This window comes from Vipera ursinii (assembly GCF_947247035.1).
Source record: "Vipera ursinii genome assembly, chromosome: 7".
Lineage (NCBI taxonomy): Eukaryota > Metazoa > Chordata > Lepidosauria > Squamata > Viperidae > Vipera > Vipera ursinii.
Genome location: NC_139521.1, coordinates 20,506,384 through 20,527,582, shown reverse-complemented (window position 1 = coordinate 20,527,582; position 21,199 = coordinate 20,506,384). Strand labels below are relative to the sequence as shown.

The 21,199-nt window shown below is 43.7% G+C and overlaps 1 protein-coding gene and 1 pseudogene across 7 annotated transcripts in view; one reads left to right on the top strand and one right to left on the bottom strand.

Annotated features, from left to right (window-relative positions):
* Window positions 1–21,199, top strand: part of RAB28 (RAB28, member RAS oncogene family) — a 175,169-nt gene that overhangs the window by 19,898 nt on the left and 134,072 nt on the right. The window lies entirely within an intron of this gene.
* Window positions 17,465–18,707, bottom strand: LOC310642924 (elongation factor 1-gamma-like; annotated as a pseudogene). Its single transcript has one exon. The product of its transcript is annotated as an elongation factor 1-gamma-like (transcript).

The following is a 21,199-nucleotide window of genomic DNA, read 5'->3' as shown; positions in this document are numbered from 1 at the left end:
CAATCATTACCCGCTGCCCCTCATCCCCGAACTCTTGGACCGACTCCGGGAGGCTAAGATCTTCACGAAACTGGACCTGCTTGGAGCTTACAACCTCGTCAGGGTTCGGCCGGGTGATGAGTGGAAGACTGCATTTGGTACTTGTTATGGACATTTTGAGTACACGGTGATGCCGTTTGGCCTGACCAACGCCCCCGCTGTGTTTCAGCATTTCATGAACGACATTCTCCAGGATTTGTTGGATCAGTTTGTCGTGATCTACTTGGACGACATCCTGATCTACTCCCCATCGCGTGAGGTTCACCATCAGCATCTCCATCAGGTCCTGCAGCGACTCTGAGAACATCGGCTGTTTGCCAAGTTGGAGAAGTGCCAGTTCTACTGGGTGACCATCGATTTCCTGGGTCACCACATTTCTCCTGAGGGCATCGCCATGGAGCCGAGTAAGGTTGAGTCTTTGCAGAGTTGGCAACCCCCGCGTCGCGTGAAAGATGTTCAGCGACTTCTTGGGTTCGCCAACTATTACCGAACTTTTATCCATGGGTTTGTTGCCTTGACAGCCCCCCTCACCCGGCTCCTGCGGAAGAAGACTCGGTTCCAGTGGAACGCGCCACAACAACGGGCTTTCCAGACTTTGAAGGAAGCCTTCATGAAGGAGCCCATCTTGAAGCATCCTTACCCGCAATGGCCATTCATCGTGGAGGCGGACGCCTCCGACATTGCCATTGGGGCGGTGTTACTCCAGGCAATGACGCCCAGCGGTACCCTCTTTCCTTGCGCATAGCATTCACGAAAACTGAACCCTTCGGAGCGCAATTATAAAATCTGGGAGAAGGAGCTGCTGGCCATCAAAGTGGCATTCGAGGCCTGGAGGCATCATCTGGAGGGAGCGCGGCAACAAATCGAGGTCCGGGCGGACCATAAGAATTTGGAAAGCCTGCAGACCGCTCGGAATTTGAACCAACGCCAGATCCGGTCTCTTTTCTTTGCGAGGTTCGACTTCCGAGTTCGGTACATACCTAGCGGGCACAATCAAAGAGCGGATGCTCTGTCCAGGAAGCCCGAATATTCCCGAGTGGAAGACAAGCTTCTGCCCAGGACAGTGATCCCCGTCGAGTCTTTTGCTGCGGTGCGGGAGCCGGTTGATATACGGGCTCGGATCCGGGAGGCACAGCAGTAGGAGGTGTGGGTGGCTCAGTGGAAGGAGGAGGTGGGGCCAGATTCTCCTTGGACGGTCACGGATGGACTCTTGTATTATCGTGACCGGCTCTACATTCCAGGAGGGCCACTCAGGGGACTCATCCTCAGCCAGTGTCATGATAACCCGGCGGCGGGGCATTTTGGCCTGTTGAAGACCCTGAACCTGGTCTCCCGTACCTTCTGGTGGCCCCGAGTCCTACACGACATCCAGTCCTATGTCACTTCCTGCATCCGATGCAGGCAGGCCAAATCAGCGACAGGGACCCCACCTGGATTACTGCAGCCCTTGCCGACACCCAAAAGACCCTGGGGGGCTGTGTCCATGGACTTTCTGATGGATTTACCCCCATCCTCTGGTTTTACAACAGTGTATGTGGTGGTGGACATGCTGACCAAGATGGCGCATTTCATCCCTTGTCGCGGCTTACCGTCAGCCCGTGCCACTAGTCGTATGTCCATTCAGCAGGTGTTTCGGCTGCACGGCCTCCCTGATAGAGTCGTCTCTGATAGGGGGGCCCAGTTTACAGCCCGCTTCTGGCAGGAGTTGATGCATGCGTTGGATATCAAGATTTGCCTCTCGTCTGCGCATCATCCTCAAACTGACGGGGGAACTGAGAAGGTCATCGGTATCCTGGAACAATATCTGCGCTGCTACGTTAATCTGCAGCAAAACAATTTGGCCATAGCTGAGTTTGCATTTAACAATTCGCAGCACACCTCAACACAGATGACACCGTTCTTGGCCAATGTGGGATATCACCCCCGGTTTTTCCCCTTTCTCCCGTGGACTCACTGGAGTCGGCAGCGAACGACTTCATGGCAGAGTTACAGGCGATCCATCGATTTGTGCGACGTCAGTTAGAGAAGGCCAAGGCCGATTACAAAAGGTTTGCTGATTAGTCAAGACGGGATACGCCTCCACTATCAGTGGGAGATTGGGTCTGGTTGTCCACCAGGAACCTACCGTCAACACGGCCGGTGAGAAAGGTAGATCACCGATATTTAGGACCGTTCCCAGTCGAGGCTGTCATCAATCCGGTCACCTATTGCTTAACTCTGCCACGTTCCCTGCACGTGCACCCAGTCTTTCATTGGTCTCTGTTGGTCCCCGAGCAACCAGCCTGTCCACTCCGCCGAGCGGAACCTCCCCCATCAGGACCTCATGATGGAGGCAGCACCCCCGAGTACGAGGTCGCCAGCATCAGGGACTCTCGTTGGCTGAAAGGTCATTTCCAGTACCTGATTGAATGGAAAGGTTACGGACCAGAGGACTTCACCTGGGAAGACGCGACCGCCGTTCATGCCCCTGCGTTGGTGACCGCTTTTCGTGAACAATTTCCATCCAGACCGCATCCGGATCGGCAGACCCGGGGAAAGGGCCCTGCGGTGCGGGATAGTGTTATGATTCAGGGTCAGCCTGTGGGTTCGGCAGTTGGGTCGGACGACTCAGAGGAGGAGGAGGGGGTGTTGAAGAGCTTGCTGATGATGGTCTTGAGGCTCCGCAGAGCCCTCAGCCAGGCCCCTCCCACCTGGTCACGATTGAGACCCAGCTGTGTGAGCCTGACAGCGTGGATGAAGATGACCCACAGCTGGCCCTGTTCAAGGACGCCCGACGCAGGAGGCAGTCAATCAGGAGTAAACAGAGGAAGGCAATGGGGCACCTCGGAAGGAGGCAGAGAGAAGCCACGCCCTGAACTGTATAAAAGGGGAATGCGTGGGAGGGCTGGTTTGCTGAAGGCAACCGCTTGAAAAGCTCCTGTTTCTTGGTTCGTGTCTTGTTTTGTTTGTTTTTGTATTCATAAATTTGGCAGGCTTAATTCCAGCCTCTTGCCTTCTTGTAAAAGGGGTTGTCCCTGCCTTTTCTGCAGGACCGGTAGCAGGCTGGTACAGAACAGGTATATTAATCTACACTGAAACAAAAGTGGAATACGTGAAATTGATCAGAGTGGTTCTGAATAAACTGCTCTGCCAAACTGTATCCTAAGCTTTGAAAGTGTTAATTTCACAAAGAAAAAATTGACTACTTAGTCTACTGGATTTCCCATGAGTGGGTGGAGATGGACCCGGAGAAAGTGCGGGCCTTATTAGAGTGAGCACCTCCTCATACCAGAAAACAGCTTCAGAGTTTCCTGAGCATTGCAAATTTTCATAGGCAATTCATCCCATCCGTTGCACAAATTGCCCTTTTACTAATTTGCTGAGAACAAAAGGGGTGGACAAACTGAAACCTAGCCAGCCACTAAATGGACTATGGAATGCCAAGCCACATTCAAAAGTTAAAAAGACTTTTTCCCATTGAACCAATGCTAAGGCATCCAAACCCTGAAAAGCCTTTTGTTATTCAGGCTGATGCCAGCAATGTAGCTGTTGGAGCTGTACTGCTCCAGGAAAATGAGGAGGGTCAATTACAGCCCTTTGATTACATATTGAAAAAACTGACAGAAACCAAGCAATGCTGGGCAATGTGGGAAAAAGGCCTAAGCAGTTAGGAGGGCCCTCCTCACTTGGCAACATTTCATGGAAGGGAATAAAATCCCTTTTCAGGTCTGTACTGACCACAAAATCTTAGAAGCTCTGAAAACTCCAAGGAAATTGTCTCCCAAGCAGGCATGGCGGGCACAAAACTTTCAGCATTTTAATTTCACCCTATTTTTTTTATTAAAAAGTTTTACAGATACATTATAAACATAAGACCCACCCCTCCCCCACCCCCACCCAATTTCCCCTCCCTCCCCCTTCCCCCCGACTTCCCAGAGTGTAATACAGGGTATTAACCCTAACAATCTTAAACTATAATATGCTAAGTAACTATAATAACACTTTAAATCCTATCGAACTTTAACTCTCCTTAAAAGTAACTAAATAATAATAAATCTTATACATCTAATACTTATTCAAATGCTAAATGAAACTTTTTGGTCCCATAGTTATTCTGAATATAGTCAATCCATCTTCTCCATTCCAAAATATATCTTTGCTGCGAATGGTCTTTCAAATATGCTGAAATTTTTGCCATTTCTGCCGGGTTCGAAACTTTTTTTTTTAATTGAAAAGTTTTACAGTACATTTTATTTTTACCACAACAAAACAAAACCCCTCCCAACCACTTCCCCTCTTCCTAACCCTCCCCAACACCTCCCTCCCTCCCTCCCCCTCCCCCCTCCCCGACTTCCTAGAGCTAAATACAAGGTATAAAAATACAAACAATCCTAGTCTACCATATGCAAACAACAATAAACTATTAAATCTATCGCGCTTTAACTCTTATAAAATAACTACAAGCCATATAAATACCCCCAAATATTTAACCCTTTTGACAATTTCAAATCCCGTTAGCCCTTCTAAAGCAGCCTTTTGTGACACCGTCATATTCTTAGACAACATTTTAGTTTTTTGTATGTTAACCTTGAATCCAGAAACTTTCCCATATTGCATTATTATCTCCATCAGTTCTACAACTGAATTTTCTGGCTGGGTCACCGTAACAACCAGATCATCTGCAAATGCTCTCAGTCTATAATCCTCTTATTTGAATTCCCCTAATTTTTTCCGAATCCCGTATTTTAATCAGTAATATTTCCAATGTTAAAACAAATAGTAAAGGTGACAACGGGCACCCCTGCCTCGTACCCTTTTCAATGTTACATACTTCGGTCAAACTATTATTTACTATTATGTGGGCTGTTTGCTTTTGATATAACGCCCTAATTGGTTGTAAAAATTTATCCCCAAAATTCATTTTATCTAATACTTTCAACAAAAATTGCCAATCCAATTGATCAAAGGCTTTTTCAGCATCCAAAAAAATCAACGCTTCAGAGATCTGATTGTTTCTTTCCAGAAATTCCAACAAATCAACTATATGCCTCACGTTGTTCTTCATTTGTCTACCACTTATAAACCCAGTTTGGTCACCATGAATTACTTGTTGCAGTACCCTCATTAATCTGTTAGCTAAAACCTTAGCAAATATCTTGTAGTCCGTATTCAAAAGTGATATTGGTCTATAATTTTTTGCTTGGGTGACATCCTGATCTTCCTTCGGAATCAAAGAAATAAAAGCAGTTTTCCAAGACGGGGGCACCCCTCCTCCCATTTGAATTGTCTGAAACAATTCCCTTAATGGCTTTACCATCTCTAACTGTAAATTTTTATAATACACAGCAGTCAACCCATCCGTGCCTGGCGCCTTACCCACCTTCAATTTGGCGCCTTACCCACCTTCAATTAGGGTTTGAAACTTTTAAAGTCCATTCTTCTATAGTAGGCAAATCCTCCTTCTTCCAATATTGCGCTAACAAAAGTCTTGCTGCCGTTATTAAATACATCAATTTAGTTTCTATAGCAGTACAGTCTATAGTAATACCCAGCAAAAATAATTGTGGAGAAAACTTTATCTTTTTCTTAAATATCTTCTGTATATTCCACCAAATTTTAATCCAAAAAGCTTTTACTTTTTTACAAGTCCACCATATATGATAATACATTGCATCATCACAACCACACCTCCAGCATTTAGGCTGATAATTTGGATACATACATGCCAATTTCGTAGGATCTAAATGCCATCTATAAAACATCTTATAAAAATTCTCTCTTAAATTTTGTGCCTGTTTAAATTTTACATTTCTGACCCAGATTGTTTCCCAAGTATCCATCGTTATTGGTTCTTGAATATTCTGGGTGCATTTTATCATACAATCTTTAACAAGTTCCGTTTCTGAATTTATTTCTATCAATGCATTGTATATCCTTCTTATATGTGCAGGACTTTGATGTCTAATTTGTTTAACCAAATTTTCATCTACTATGGAAATACCAATTTTCTGATCCTGTTTCCATCTAGCTTGTAACTGCCCATACTGAAACCAAATTTGTACTATCTTTTCTTCTTTTAAAATATTAAATGGCTTTAATTGCCATACATTTCTTTCCAATCTAAGAATTTCTTTATATGTAATCACATCATGCTTAAATCTGACATTTATATTTTCTATCACATGTTTAGGTATTGCCCAAATTGGAATTTTAAAATTCAACTTATAACGATATTTTTTCCAAACTCGCAACAGGGCATATCTTAATATATGTGTCTTAAAAACATTATCCAATTTTTGTCATACAATAAATAAGCATGCCAACCATATAACAAATCATATCCTTCAATATTCAGTAATCTCTCTTGTGTTAAATTAAACCAATTACTAATTGATGATAATGCCGCAGCCTCATAGTATAATTTAAAATTGGGCATTTAAAGACCACCTCTTTCACGTACATCACGTACAAGACACCCTGTCTTGTACCCTTTTCAATTTTACAAGCTTCTGTTAAACTACCATTAATTATTATTTGAGCTGTTTGTTTTTGATATATTGCCCTAATAGGTTGTAAAAACTTATCACCAAACTCCATCTTCTCCAAAACTTTAAATAAAAATTGCCAATTCAATTGATCAAAGGCCTTTTTGGCATCCAAAAAGATCAGTGCTGCAGGGACTTGATTATTTCTTTCCAAAAATTCTAATAAATTTACAATATATCTCACATTATTTTTCATTTGTCTACCACTTATAAATCCTGTTTGATCACTATGAATCATTTGCTGCATAACCTTCATTAATCTATTTGCTAAAATCTTTGCAAATATTTTATAATCATTATTTAAAAGCGATATAGGCCTATAATTTTTAAGTTGAACAAGATCTTGATCTTCCTTCAGGATCAAAGTTATAAATGCTGTTTTCCACAATGGAGTCACTTCTCCTCCAGATTGAATTGTTCTAAATAATCCTTTTAAAGGCTCCACCATTTCTGATTGTAATTTTTTATAATAAATAGCTGATAAACCATGTGTACTGGATGCCTTACCCACTTTTAATTGTTTAATTGCTAAAATAATTTCTTCAGCATTTATCAATTGATTCAGGCCTTCCCATTGCTCTTTCATAAGTATTGGGGTATTCACATCCTGTAGGTAACTATCGATATCTAAACCTTGCTTTATATCCCTAGCATATAATTTAGAGTAAAATTCAACAAAAGCTTTTTTAATAAGATTTTGCCGAAACATCTCTTTTCCCTTATATTTTATCTTATCAATATTACATGATCTATGTTTTTTCCTTAATAAATAAGCTAACCACCTACCCGGCTTATTAGCATTATTAAAAGTATTATGTTTGGCATATTGTAAATTAGTTGCCACTTGATCTGCCATTAACATATCAAACTGTCCTCATAGCAAGTTAATTACTTCTTTCAACCTCTTATCAGATGGGTTCAGAATAAGAGCTTTCTCTTTCAACTTTATTTCCTCCTCTATTTCTTTACGCTTATATTCCAATCTATATCTATGTTTATTATTCAAATATATTAACACTCCTCTCATCTAAGCTTTACTTGCATCCCAAACCATTTCAATGGGAGTACCCTTATGCATATTCATAATAAAAAATTCTCGCATATGCTTTTTACATTCTACCACATTTTCTTCATATCTAAACAAATTTTCATTTAATCTCCATGATCTTCTTTCCCCCATGCCCTTATCCAATTCCATCTAAACTGGACTATGATCTGATAGAGTTCTTGGGCATATCTTAATCTTCTTAATTCTAGAAAAAAAATCATTAGTAGTTAATATAAAATCAATCCTAGAAAAAGATTGATATCTGTCAGAAAAAAAAGTAAAATCCTTTTCTTCCAAATTTCGTTCTCTCCAGACATCTCGCAATTCCAAGTCATCTTTCAAATCAAAAAAAGATTTTGGCTATCTTGCATGGCTTGGGGTATTTTTAAAAGATCCTTTTTTATCTTTCTGAGTATCCAACACTCCATTCCAATCTCCCATTAAAGTAGTCGATTTATAATGCCATTGAATTATTTTATTATGTAACAGTTTATAAAATTCTCCTTGCTGTTGATTAGGTGCATATACTCCAATTAAAAGTGTTTTCTTCCCTTCTATTAATAGTTCAGTTATAATATATCTTCCTTGTTTATCTGCTTCAATTAAATTAGTTGTTAAGTCTTTCTTTACATAGATAACTACTCCATTTTTCTTCTCTGTAGCAGATGCAATAAATTGTATACCCAGTCTAGAATTTATCAAATATTTTTGATCAGATGCGCGAATATGCGTTTCTTGCAAACATATAACATCATTTTTAAATTGTTTCAAACACTGAAATACTTTCTTTCTCTTTTGTGGTGAATTTAATCCATTAACATTCCAGGTTAGAAACTTTGTCGCCATCTTTTGTGACTTGAAGCTTTTGGAGCGTTTCTTGCAGATCCATAAGCATCTGCTTCTTTGGCCTAGCTCCTTCCACTGCTTCACTTGAAGTGGATTCCTGACTTATAGTTATAGAACTCTGTTTCTGTTGTTATTGTTCCTTATGTCTAGATGCAGCCCGTGTCACTCTTTGAGTCTTAGATTCTTCTAATAAATCCGGGGGTTGCACAGTTTCCGAAATTTGCTGTACTTCTTATACCTGTCGCTCTCCTTCTTCTTTTCCTCCTTTAACTTCTTCTTTCCCTCCTTTAACTTCTGAAGATGGAGGTGAACCTGCTTTCAATACATTAGAATAAAAATCACATGCCTTCAGGACTGTATTAAGACGATATCTTACTCCAGCATAATTCACCACAATCCCCATTGGTATCTCCCATCTGAAGTTTTTTTAATTCATCTGCCAGAAAAACAAAATCTTTCCTTTTTCTCAAAATTCTTGGGGGAATCTCTTTCAGAATCAAAACCTCTTGATTAGCCACTTTAAATCTATTATTGTAAAAAGCTTGAATGATCTCATTTCTGATCTTTCTCTTTGTAAAACACACAACCACATCTCTTGGCAGTTTCCTTTGCCTAGCAATCCAAGAATTAACACGGAATACTTTATCTATCTGCACAAAAAAATCTTCCAGTTGAATTCCCAAACTAGGCGCCAGAGTATCCACCAACATCTCCTCCAGATTTTCCTGTGGATTTTCTTTTAAACCTCTTATCCTTAGGGCAAACTCCATGTCTCTATATTGTTTCATCACCACTTCATCAATTTTATCCATTTTATTCTCAACTTCACACATTTTAGCCTCCAGCATCAGATTATTTTGTTTCACTTCTTCCACACATTCATTCAGACTCTCAATACAACCTGAGAGCCCCTGAAATGCCATCAAAATACCCTCCCGTATTTCCTTATCTTTTTCTTCAATAAGTTCTGCCACCTGCTCAGATATTTTTTCAGACTGAAGTTTTAAAGCATCTTTTAAAGAATCTTGTAAGTCTTTTAAAGTCAATATAGTTGCAGCAGCTGCAGAACGTAACATCAAAGATTGAATTCCAGATTGCTGAACAGGCGATGTCCCCGGACTTTTAGGAACGGGGATTCTAGGCGGTTTGGAAGCCATTTTAACACCTAATTAACTTTCCTTACACACTTTCACTTTTCCGCCCCACTTGCTATTGTAATTTAACTGTTAAATATCCCAGTCTTATAATCACTTTTAAACAGCTCCAAAGTTTAACAAAATCTTTTAAAGTTTTGAGAATCCACTTTGCATATTCCTCCTCAATATTGAAACAATCACTTTTACTTTGAGAAAAAAAAACAGCCAGATGCTTTCAATTCTTGTTACAAAGAATCACTCAGGTGCCATCTTCCCCTTCTTTTTAAAAATGATCGTTGAAACAGGAAAACAGTTGAGGTTCCAGAGTTAAAGTCTTATACTTGCTGTTTATATTTCTTCCGCATCCACTCCGCCTGCATCAATTACTCAAGCTAACAATCAAATCCAGCAGGAGTGGATTCAGCGTCTTGTTCTGCTTAAAAGCAGAAAAGTCCTCTGATCCATAGTATTTCCGGGCTTCGGGGGAGCTCTCACCCTTCAAGCCCCAGAATAAACATTCTGGGGCTCTAGGGGAGCTCTACCCCTACCCAGAGTCTCCCCTTCCCCTCTTCACCCGAGGAGAAGGGTTTTCGAGCCACGGAACAGCTGATTGTCGGCTGTTCTGTGGCTTTAATGAAATCGGAAGGCTGGCGTTCGATCCTGACCGTCCATGCCACTGAAGCGCCACCCGGAAGTCTCACCCTATTTATTTTTATTGGGGAAAAAAGTTTCCTAGCCAGTGCCCTTTTGCTGCTACCACAATATAATAGTGAAAACCCAGAAGTGGTCAAACCTTTGCTCCTAGCATGGTAATTAGTGGCCCGAGTAATCACAAGAGTGCAAGAAAAATGCTACCCTGGTCTTCAAAAAGCCCTAGAGAAACATGAGCGGTTCCTTAACCACAAGAACATTTGCTCAGTATAGGAAGGGCTGGCCTGTGTAGAAGGGAAATTGTACATCTCAGCCATTCAGAGACTGAAAACTATGCAGACCTGCCATGATTTGAAATTGAAAGGACACCTTGGGTTTGTAAAAATGCTGTACCTCTTAAGGAGACAATTTTGGTGGCCTTTCCTTAAAAAGGACATTGAAAGCTATGTGTCTAGTTGCCCGACCTGTGCAGCAGGTAAACGGAGGCAAGGAAAAATGCTTGGCCTCCTGCAACCAGTGGCAGAGCCTTCAGCACCTTGGAGAGAGATTTATATGGATTTTAATTTAATTTAATAATTTGATTTCTATACCGCCCTTCTCCCGAAGGACTCAGGGCGGTGAACAGGGCAATACACAATAAAAATATTATACAAAAATTAAAAAGCCATTAAACATTATGCCCTTAAAATTAATACATATTACAATTAAAACTATTTATAAAAACCCAACCCCATCCCGTCAGACCAGGCCAGCTTGTTCGAAAAAGAAAGTTTTGAGATCGCGCCGGAAGGAGCGAAGGTCGGGGGCCGTCCGGAGCTCAACCGGTAAGCTGTTCCAAAGATCTGGCGCGCCCACAGAGAACGCTCTCCCCCTGGGGGTCACCAATCGGCATTCTTTGATCGGCGGCACCCTGAGGAGGCCCTCTCTGTGGGAGCGCACTGGACGGAGGGAAGTTGACGCTGGCCGCAGGTGTTGCCGTAGGTAATCCGGACCCATGCCATGAAGGGCTTTGTAAGTCATCACTAACACCTTGAACCTCACCCGGAGAGCAATGCAGCCAATGCAGCTCGCGGAGCAAAGGTGTAACATGGGAGTATCGGGAAACTCCCAACACAACTCGCGCGGCTGCATTCTGCACCAGCTGGAGTCTCCGGGTGGACCTCAAGGGCAGCCCCATGTAGAGAGCATTACAGTAGTCTAGACGAGAGGTCACGAGCGCATGAGTGACTGTGCGCAAGGCATCCCGGTCTAGATAGGGCCGCAACTGGCGCACCAGGCGAACCTGGAAAGGCCCCCCTAGTCACAGCTCCAATATGCTCTTCCAAAGAGAGCTGTGAATCTAGAAGGACCCCCAAGTTGCGGGCCCTATCTACGGGGGGTAATAGCTCACCCCCCATGGCCAATGATGGGATAATCGGAATTTCCCGAGATGCCGGCACGAACAGCCACTCAGTCTTGTCAGGGTTGAGTCGAAGCCTGTTCCTCCCCATCCAGACCCGGACCGCCTCCAGGCAACGGGACATCACGTCGAGGGCATTGCTGGGGTGGTTTAGGGTAGAAATAAAAAGTTGGGTATCATCAGCATATTGGTGATACCCAACTCCAAAACCACGAATGATCTCACCCAGCGGCTTCATATAGATGTTGAACAGGAGAGGCGAGAGAACCGATCCCTGAGGAACTCCACAAATGAGAGGTCTCAAGGTCGATCTCTGCCCCCCTGCCAACACCAACTGCGAACGTCCCAGAAGGTAAGAGGAGAACCACTGGAGAACTGTGCCTCCCACTCCTAACCCCCTGAGACGCCGCAGCAGGATACCATGGTCGATGGTATCAAAAGCTGCTGAGAGGTCTAAAAGGACTAGGACAGAGGAGCAACCTCTGTCCCGAGCCCGCCAGAGATCATTCGCCAGCGCGACCAATGCCGTCTCCGTGCTGTACTCGGGCCTGAAACCCGATTGGTACGGGTCTAGGTAGTCAGCTTCATCCAAGAACAAAGGGAGCTGCTGTGCCACCACGCTCTCAACAGCCTTCGCCAAAAAGCGAAGGTTGGAGACCGGACGATAGTTGTTTAAAATTGCTGGGTCCAAGGCAGGCTTCGTCAGACTCTGCCCAGTCGGAGTCCAAACCGGTCCGGATCCGAGCGATTTTGTCCGACAGAAATCGGCTAAATTCCTCGGCTTGACCCTGCAAGGGTTCCTCCCTTACCTCCTGATTAAGAAGAGAGCGAGTTACCCTAAACAGGGCGGCCGGGCGATTATCTGCGGACGCGATGAGGGTGGCAAAGTGGTTAGACCTAGCCACCCTCAACGCTGCGAGATAAGTTCTCGTAAACGACCTTAGTCGTAACCAGTCGGATTCGGATCGGCTGGACCTCCAACAGCTCTCTAGGCCCCGTCTCCGACGCTTCATCTCACGGAGCTCCATGGAGAACCATGGGGCCCGTTGGGATCTGCGTCGGGTCAAGGGCCGCATTGGTACAACTTGGTCGAGTGCCTCTGTGGCTGCCCTTTCTCAGGCTTCCACTAAGGCATCGACCGAGCTGTGAGCAAAGGAGGCAGGTGGGGGCCCAAGTGCCGTTTGGAACCGCTCAGGGTCCATAAGGCGCCTAGGGCGGAACCATCTTGTTGGCTCAGCAACCCCACGACAGGGAGTGGCAAAACGGAAGACCATCCGCAGGAGATGATGATCGGTCCATGACAGGGGTAAATTAATTGGGGAACCCCCCCCCAAGATCATCTAACCACCGTCCGGATAGAAAAACCAGATCGAGCGTGTGACCCCTCCCGTGAGTTGGGCCCAGAATAACCTGCTTCAGGTCCATGGCCGTCATGGAAGCCATGAACTCCCGAGCTAACTCAGATGATCCCCCCAGGGATGGTAGGTTGAAGTCACCCAAAACTATAAGTTTGGGGAACTCAACCACCAACCCTGAGAGGATATCGAGAAGCTCAGGCAGGGCTGCTGCCACGTGTCTAGGTGAAACGTACACCAGCAGCAAGCCCAACTGAGCTCTGGGACCACATCTCAGGAGGAGGGACTCACACCCGGCTATCTGGACTGTGGTGGCCTCCCGCGGACATAGGGTCTCCCTCACAACAACTGCCACTCCACCGCCCCTACCCTGAGCCCTAGGCTGGTGCAGCACCCGGAAACCTGATGGGCAAGATCAACCAGGGGGACTCCGCCCTCTGGGCCCAACCAGGTCTCCGTGATGCAAGCCAGGTCCGCATGCTCCTCAATCAGATCACGGATGAGAGGTGCTTTATTCATAACGGACCTGGCATTGAAATACACGAGCCTGAGCTCAGGTGGCTGCACATCCTCGCTCCCGGTACCACGTGCTGAAATCAGAGGGTCGGAGCGCATCACTGCTTGAAGACAGCGGGGACGCACCCCCGGGAATTGATGTGGCCCTCTGTTCCTACACCTGTGGCCATTCCCAACCGCCGTGGGAATAGATAATCCCACACCCCGCCCCGGGGCCCCGTAGGCCCCCAGCCCAACTCCCACCACGGCGCGATCAATCCCTGACCTGGTCTGAGAAACGGTTGGCGGAACCCCCCTAGTTTCCAACCGAGCCGGTAAACCCACCCCCTCCCTAACCCCTCAAAACATTTAGCTAAAAAACACACCAGGGGCCTCTTGTTAAATTTGAAGAGAGGCTCCTGTCCCTGCCCAGCCATCTCTCGGGGTCCCAATAATTGGGCCCGTCATCAAGAGGTCCGATGGAAAGGCAGGTGGGTCGCACCCAGGAGAGGGGGGCACCCCTGAGCGCCAGTAAGGCTGTGCTGGAGTAAGATAAAACCATTAGTCCGGGGGAGTCCAGTCAGGCAGTCCATCAGTCAAAAGTTGGAAAGCTGAAAAGCTGGTCAAGAGTGTCCAAGGTCAAGAGTGTCCAATTCACCAGCTCCCTGCCACTGAGCTGGGTACCAATCAGATGACTCCAAAATAGAACAGGCACCTCCCTCTCACGAAGGGCCCAGATCTACCATGGGATGGACAAATACCAACTCAGAAAGGCATACCTCCCTAGATCTCTCACCTCTAGGGAAGCAGCAGATGGTAGTTGGTTGGTACAGATGATAACATATACGAGCCGCCCTCACAGAGGCTCGTCCAGGACCTTCTTGCTTCAGTAGGGACCATAGAGAGAGAAAGAGAAGAGCAGCAGTTATCAGGGTTAACTTGAGGGTAACCATAGTTAGGTTGGAGAGCAGAGTTCATCTCAAGGCGGGAAGAGCAAAGCGGGGAGAGCAGGAGACGCCGGACGGCAGATCGATGGACCCCGATGCAGGGGGCTGAAAACCAGAGGCAAAAAGCACGTCGCCCAGCCAGCCACACACAGCACCAGAAGTCAGGCAATCCCACGCCAGCCGCAGGCCTCCCCGGTCGAAAACAGGCCAAAATAACTTCAAACAATCCTCCACAGACCGCGCAGAGGCCACGAGCCTGCAAAACGCTCCCCATTCCGCTCGCTGTCGATCACCGTTCTATCCCAACGCCGAGTCAGTCTCCATTTCAGCAAACGGGTATATCGGAGGCCACTCTAGGCCGCGGCTCTATCGGCCCCGAGGATCCACCATTCGGAGCCCTCCAAGCCGCGGCTCCTCCCAGCTCCACCAGGGCCTCCGAGATGAAGACACCGAAGCTTAGTTGGAAAATGGAGGGCTGCAACTCCAACAACATGCCGCCTCTTCTCTCTCTCAGATCAATCAACTCTCCGAGCCACGACACAGAGGAAAAACATCTTCGCGGGCTCACAGGAACCCCAGAAGACCGGTAAGGACGCCAAAACTGGAAACATTCCACGGAGCTCAGCCCAGCACCTCCGCCATCATGGGCATGCGCAGAAGAATTGCTAGAAAGCATGGGAAATATGGTAGTAGAATTGTAGTAGAATTGCTAGAAAGCATGGGAAATATGGTCATTTGGGTAGCGGCTGATTTGTTTTCAAAACAGGTCCACTTCATTCCATGCCAGAAGATCCCCATCACCAAAGCTCTGGCAAAACTGTTCCTCTATCATGTATATTGCTTGCATGGGCCCCCATGTCTCATAATTTTTTATAGAGGGGTCCAATTCACTTCAAAGTTCTGGAGGGCATTTTTGGAACTTTTGGGGACAGATCAGGGCCTGAGTTCTAATCACCATCCACAAACACAAATGGTGGGACAGAATAAACAAATTCAGTTCTAGAACAATACCTAAGGTGCTTTATTAACTACCAGCACTTGCTGAAGTGGCTTATAACAGCATTGTACACACAAGCACTGGGTTTATCCCTTTTCAAGTCACCACAGAGCAAGATTTCAACCCAATGCCTGAATTGCCAACTAAATTTTGAGAATCTGAGATACCAGTTAAATTTTATCATTAAATGTTTCAATGAGTACTTGACTACAGGTAGTCCTTGACCTATGACTTTAATGGAACCTGTCCATTATGGTTGCAGGCTGTGATGGTTGTTAAGCAAAATGGCCTTGCTTAACTATATCTCATCCCTACTCTCTTTGATGCAGTTATTAAATGGAGCACAGAGTGTCTTGGATGGGGGAGACTCGGGGAGGCCTGCCACCCACCTGGGTCCAAAAAGGAGGCAGATAAATAATAAAAAGCTTTGCAAAGCCAAAAACAACCAGCAAAGGGGAAGAGCCCAACTAGATTAGGCCCACACCATGGTGGAGAGGCTTCCAAACAACCTATGCACATGGGTGCTTTGAAACATCAGGGAGACAGTGATTCATCCACTGGTGGCATTTTTGCCATGCTTGTGGGGTAGACCTCTGCGCTGATCAGCTAGTAATCAGGAGACTTCAGGCCTCTGCTGAGTCTTGCTAGGCTTTGAGGAAGTAAAGCTCATGCATGCGAAGACAGCAGCTCCAGGATGTATGTCTCAAAACCTTTCCCATGCTTTACCCCCTCTCTCCGCCACAAACCCACATTTTTTCAATAAAGAAAATAATCTGTCCACACAATCAAAAGTTTAAAAGATATCTAATGAGCATATTGATAAGGAAGATAATGTTGGTTTTATAAAAATCAATAATACTTAGCAATTTTTTCATAGGACTAGATATTTCTTTTTGGAGTAAAACCTGATTGATTAGGAGTAAAGCCTGATTGATTAGGTATTACAGCTAATACGATTGGCTTAAATTATAAATGTTAGAATTTAAATATGTAATTATATAAATAGTTTAATAAATAATTTATAATCAAGGTTAAAAGAAATGGGTCTATAAGAAGAAACTTTTAACTGGTCTTTTTATTTCGTTTGGGAATTAGAACAGTGCCAGGATAAGGGACGACAATTTTCCTGATATAGTGCATTGCTTAATAACAAAAATTCTGGCATAAGAATATTCAAATGCCTTTTAGAATTTGGCTGTTAATCCATCAGGATTTGGAGATTTTCCATTGTTAATGCTTTAAAAATGTATTCAGCTTTCCATTATGAAATCTCAAGTATTCAAGTATCGAGCATCCATTAAAAATAATTCCGGGTAATTCAGTTTGTTGAGATGCTAGTTGATTTTTTTTGTCTTGCAGGTTTTCAGAAGTGTTTAGCTCCATAGAAACCTCTACAAAATGTATACTAATATTTTATATATTAGTGATAATGTGACTTTCAATATTTTTTATTCCTTTATGTATATCTTTCACTTTTAAAAACTTATTTGCCAGTAAACTTGAATATTATTGTCAGATTCTTATATTTTTGTTTTAAGAATAAAATATTGGTTGATATTTGATGAGTTTCTAAAATACCAATAAATACAGTGAGGGAAAACATTATTTGATCCCCTACTGATTTTGTACATTTGCCCACTGACAAAGAAATAATCAGTCTATAATTTTAACAGTAGGTTTATTTTAACAGTGAGAGACAGAATAACAACAAAAATCCAGAAAAATGCATTTCAAAAGAGATAAATTGATTTGCATTTTAATGAATGAAATAAGTATTTGATCCTCTATCACTCAGCACGATTTCTGGCTCCCAGGTGTCTTTTATAGAGGTAACGAGCTGAGATTAGGAGCACTCTCTTAAAGGGAGTGCTCCTTATTTTATTTTATTTTATTTTTTTGTGCTCAGGATTTTAAAGTACAGCTTAGAATGTCACTGCCTCTCCTGCTGCCTGAGTCGGTCTTCAGTTTAAATTTTTGTCTTCCTTAACAGCAGTGGTGGTAGCTGCTCTGGAGAGATGTTCCTCATCATGTCCGTATTTGGGGGAGAGGGGATGGTGTCATCCTGCTGCCTCATTTGAAGATCTTGCCTTGGTTGAACGCTTTGCCGATGTGCTTGAAGTCACCTTCCCAAGTGAAGTACTCCTTCACCAGCTCCTTGCACTCCTCTCTGTCCAGGTCCATCTTCCGCCAGGTGTAGGATTCGTAGTCCAACTGCCAGTCAGGGCTCAGCGGGAAGGCGAGCTCTTGTCCGCGGAAGACCCAGATGCTGGAGATGCAGCTGTCATTGTTGGTGCCGAAGAGGATGATGGACATGAAGGCGTTCTTGTGCAGTTTGTCCAAACGTTGGAACATGCCAGTGATAAGGTTGCAGTTCATGAAAGTCTAGGCCAGCTCCTCTGGAAAGCAGTATTCTGCATACCAGATGGACCAACTGCCTTTGTTGAAGTGCTCCCAGAAGTGAGGCCACTTTCAGGGTATCTTCTTTGGAATACTTCCGCTTAAGGGGCTTTTGGGGAGGTGAGCAAATGGATCTTTGGATTTGAGCTCGGCTGCCCAGGCTTGTTCACACTCATCTAATTCCTCTACTGCCTTCTTCTCTTCTTTCTTCTCTGCTTTCTTCTTCTCCTTTGGTGTTTTCTCCTTCTTGGAGGATTTCTTCTTAGGCTGGTTCTCTGCAAAGTTCTTGGCATCAAATTGCGCCATCTTTTCACACAGTTTCAAGTCCCCCAGGATGGCCTTGAACTGGGGCTGGTTTATGCAAGTCACAAACCAAAGGTTCACATTTTTGTAAGGCTGGTGGAAGGTGGGCTCCAGAACCTGCTTGTAAAGCCAGAGCAGAGTGCAGACCACTGTGCTGTCCGCCAGGGTGATATGCTCTCCGACCAAAAACGTGCAAGTCTTCAGGTGGGAATCAAGTAGGCTCAGAATCCGTTTCACTTCCTCCTTGGCATACTCCGTAGCCTGCTTGTTACTGTATATTGCATTATGCCAAGTGTGGGGAAGACCCAGGTGCTGGCTGGAGGCACGATGTCACTGTCAGCGAAGCTCATCCACTAAAGGACCTGGGCAGCTGCCTCTTGAGTTGTACCTCACAGTTCTTCGTTGCTGATGTAGTGTGCAATGGCATTGCTCTCAAATATGCAAAATCCATCATCTCCTTTGAAGACCTTTCCAACTGGGAATTTTTTTCAGAAATTCAGGGCTCTTGTTGGTCTGCCCAAAGTGGAACTAGGGCGGTGTGGAGAGGACTTTGATTTTGGCCCCGCTATATTGAGCAACACACACACACACACACACACACACACACACACACACACACACAGAGAGAGAGAGAGAGAGAGAGACGAAAATGGGTCATGGATGGGTATTCCAGCATGGTAATGACCCAAAACACTGGGCCAAGGCAACAAAGGAGTAGCTCAAGAAGAAGCACATTAAGATTCTAGAGTGGCTTAGCCAGTCTCCAGACCTTAATCCCATAGAAAATCTGTGGAGAGAGCTGAAGGTTCGAGCTGTCAAATGTCAGCGTCAAAACCTTAATGACTTGGAGAGGATCTGCAAAGAGGAGTGGGACAAAATCCCTCCTGAGATGTGTGCAAACCTGGTGGCCAACTACAAGAAACGTCTGACCTCTGTGATTGGCAACAAGGGTTTTCCTACAAGTACTCAGTCATGTTTTGCGAAGGGGTCAATACTGATTTCACTCATTAAAATCCAAATCAATATACGCTATAACTTTTTTGAAATATATTTTTCTGGATTTATTTTGTTGTTATTCTAACTCAGTGTTAAGCCTACCATTAAAATTATAGACTGATCTTTTCTTTGCCAGTGGGCAAACATACAAAATCATGAGGGGAGCAAATAATTTTTTCCTCACTATATATTATAGTCTATTATACTATCTTCCATATTCTGATTGCAAACCTAGGAATTCTTTCAGTACTGATACTTTCAATGAATAAGTGTCTTTACCCTTGTTGTCTGTTTATACCATCAGCTCCAGATCTGCTTGTGAAGGTTTAGTGACTATCCAGTATGTTCTGACCTGGGTTCTCACCATTTGGTATCCAAAGTTGTTGTTTCAGCTGTGTCCATGAGGTGTTTTTGATCATACAGTGCTGCTTTTCAAGTTTGCTGTGTTGATTTGGTTCACTTTCTTCATATCTGCTGTGTCCCACCTGCCCTCCTCCCCATTTGCTCATACTAGCAAGGGAGACCTTAGCTCATCCCATCACTGAGCCCTTCCATCTAGTATTGAGTAGAAGTCCACCGAGAAAGCAATCTTTTATTAGTAAAACTCAAAAGTAAAACTTTACTGAAGAAGAAAGTCTGAATTCCTTTTCTAATGGTAGAAAAGGTGAGGAGAAAGCAGTTACCAATGGTATATTCCTTAGCTTGGGTGCAATTCAGGATATGTTAATACCTGTAAAGCTCACATCCATTTTGATTATTAGGTACCTGTATGTGCAAATTGGGAAAAATGTATTTGGAATTACGGCAGGAAATAATGGCCTGCCAACTGATAATATAATTTGGTTTTATAATAATACATCAGATAATTTTTTTCTGTGAGGTATAAATGAGTTTTCCTGGATGTATATGTCAAACAAGTTATATGTGTACATACAAATTCAAAATAGATTTGGAAATATTTTACTGTGGGAAGGTGAAACTCTGAAGACAAAAAGCCTGAAGAAAACTTCAGTGAAAAGACAGTGATTGTAGGTCAGTTAAATGAAGGGCAGGACTAGAAAGCTTTGTGTGATAATACATTCTTCATTTAAGGAACTTTGATCTAGAGCTTGTTCAGTCTAGTAGTGAAGGCACTAGGCTAGAAGCCATTATGCTGGGAGTTCTAGTCCCACTGTAGGCATGGAAGACACATGGGTGACTTGGATCCAATTCCTCTCTCTCAGTCCAACTTACCTCACAGGGTTGCTATTGTGGGGAAAGATATAAGGTGTATTAAGTATGTTCACTGTTTTGAATTTATATATAAACATATATAAACCTTTATTGTCAAAGTACAACATGTGTACATTGAGATTAACTGAGCCTCCCCCCGTGCTCTCTCCCCCCAACACACAGTGACAACAAACCCTCCATTCTACCACACCATGTGAACCAACTACACCACACACCGGTCTCCCAAGTCAATTCTGCATAAGATTATGTCCCATTTAAAAGCCTAACAGCCCACGGATAAAAGCTATTTTTCAGCCTGTTGGTACGGCTGGCTATATTCCTGTATCTCCTTTATAATAATAAAGAAGGGATTAGTAGATTAAAAAACCCTAAAATAAATACCTTTTGACCTGAAGATGAGATACAGTTCAAATTTAGTTCAACTCCATGTTTTCAGGGAGTTACTTTTTTAAATAGAATGGTGAGAAGGATTGTTGAGATACTGTTGTTGAAAGTGATCTAACCTCTTTTCAGTAACAACGTTCATTGCTTTCTTTTATGTTTCACTAGCAGTGTTTAAAAGAATGAAGAACAGATATGCATTCCTCTTTCTTCCTTATTCACTTGCTCAGTATTTTTCAGTTGAGTAGCCAGAGCTTCAGGAGGTGGCAATTTCTTTGATTAATATTCCAAATTGCAACATTTTTTATTTATTGTTAGTATTTAGTTAATTGATTAGTTACAGTAATATTTGAGTGATCCTAAAAGCTGTGATGATGAATAAAGTTTTTGCAGTATTACAAAGTTGCTTAATATTACCATAAGTAAAAGAAATAAAGTATTAGAAATAATAA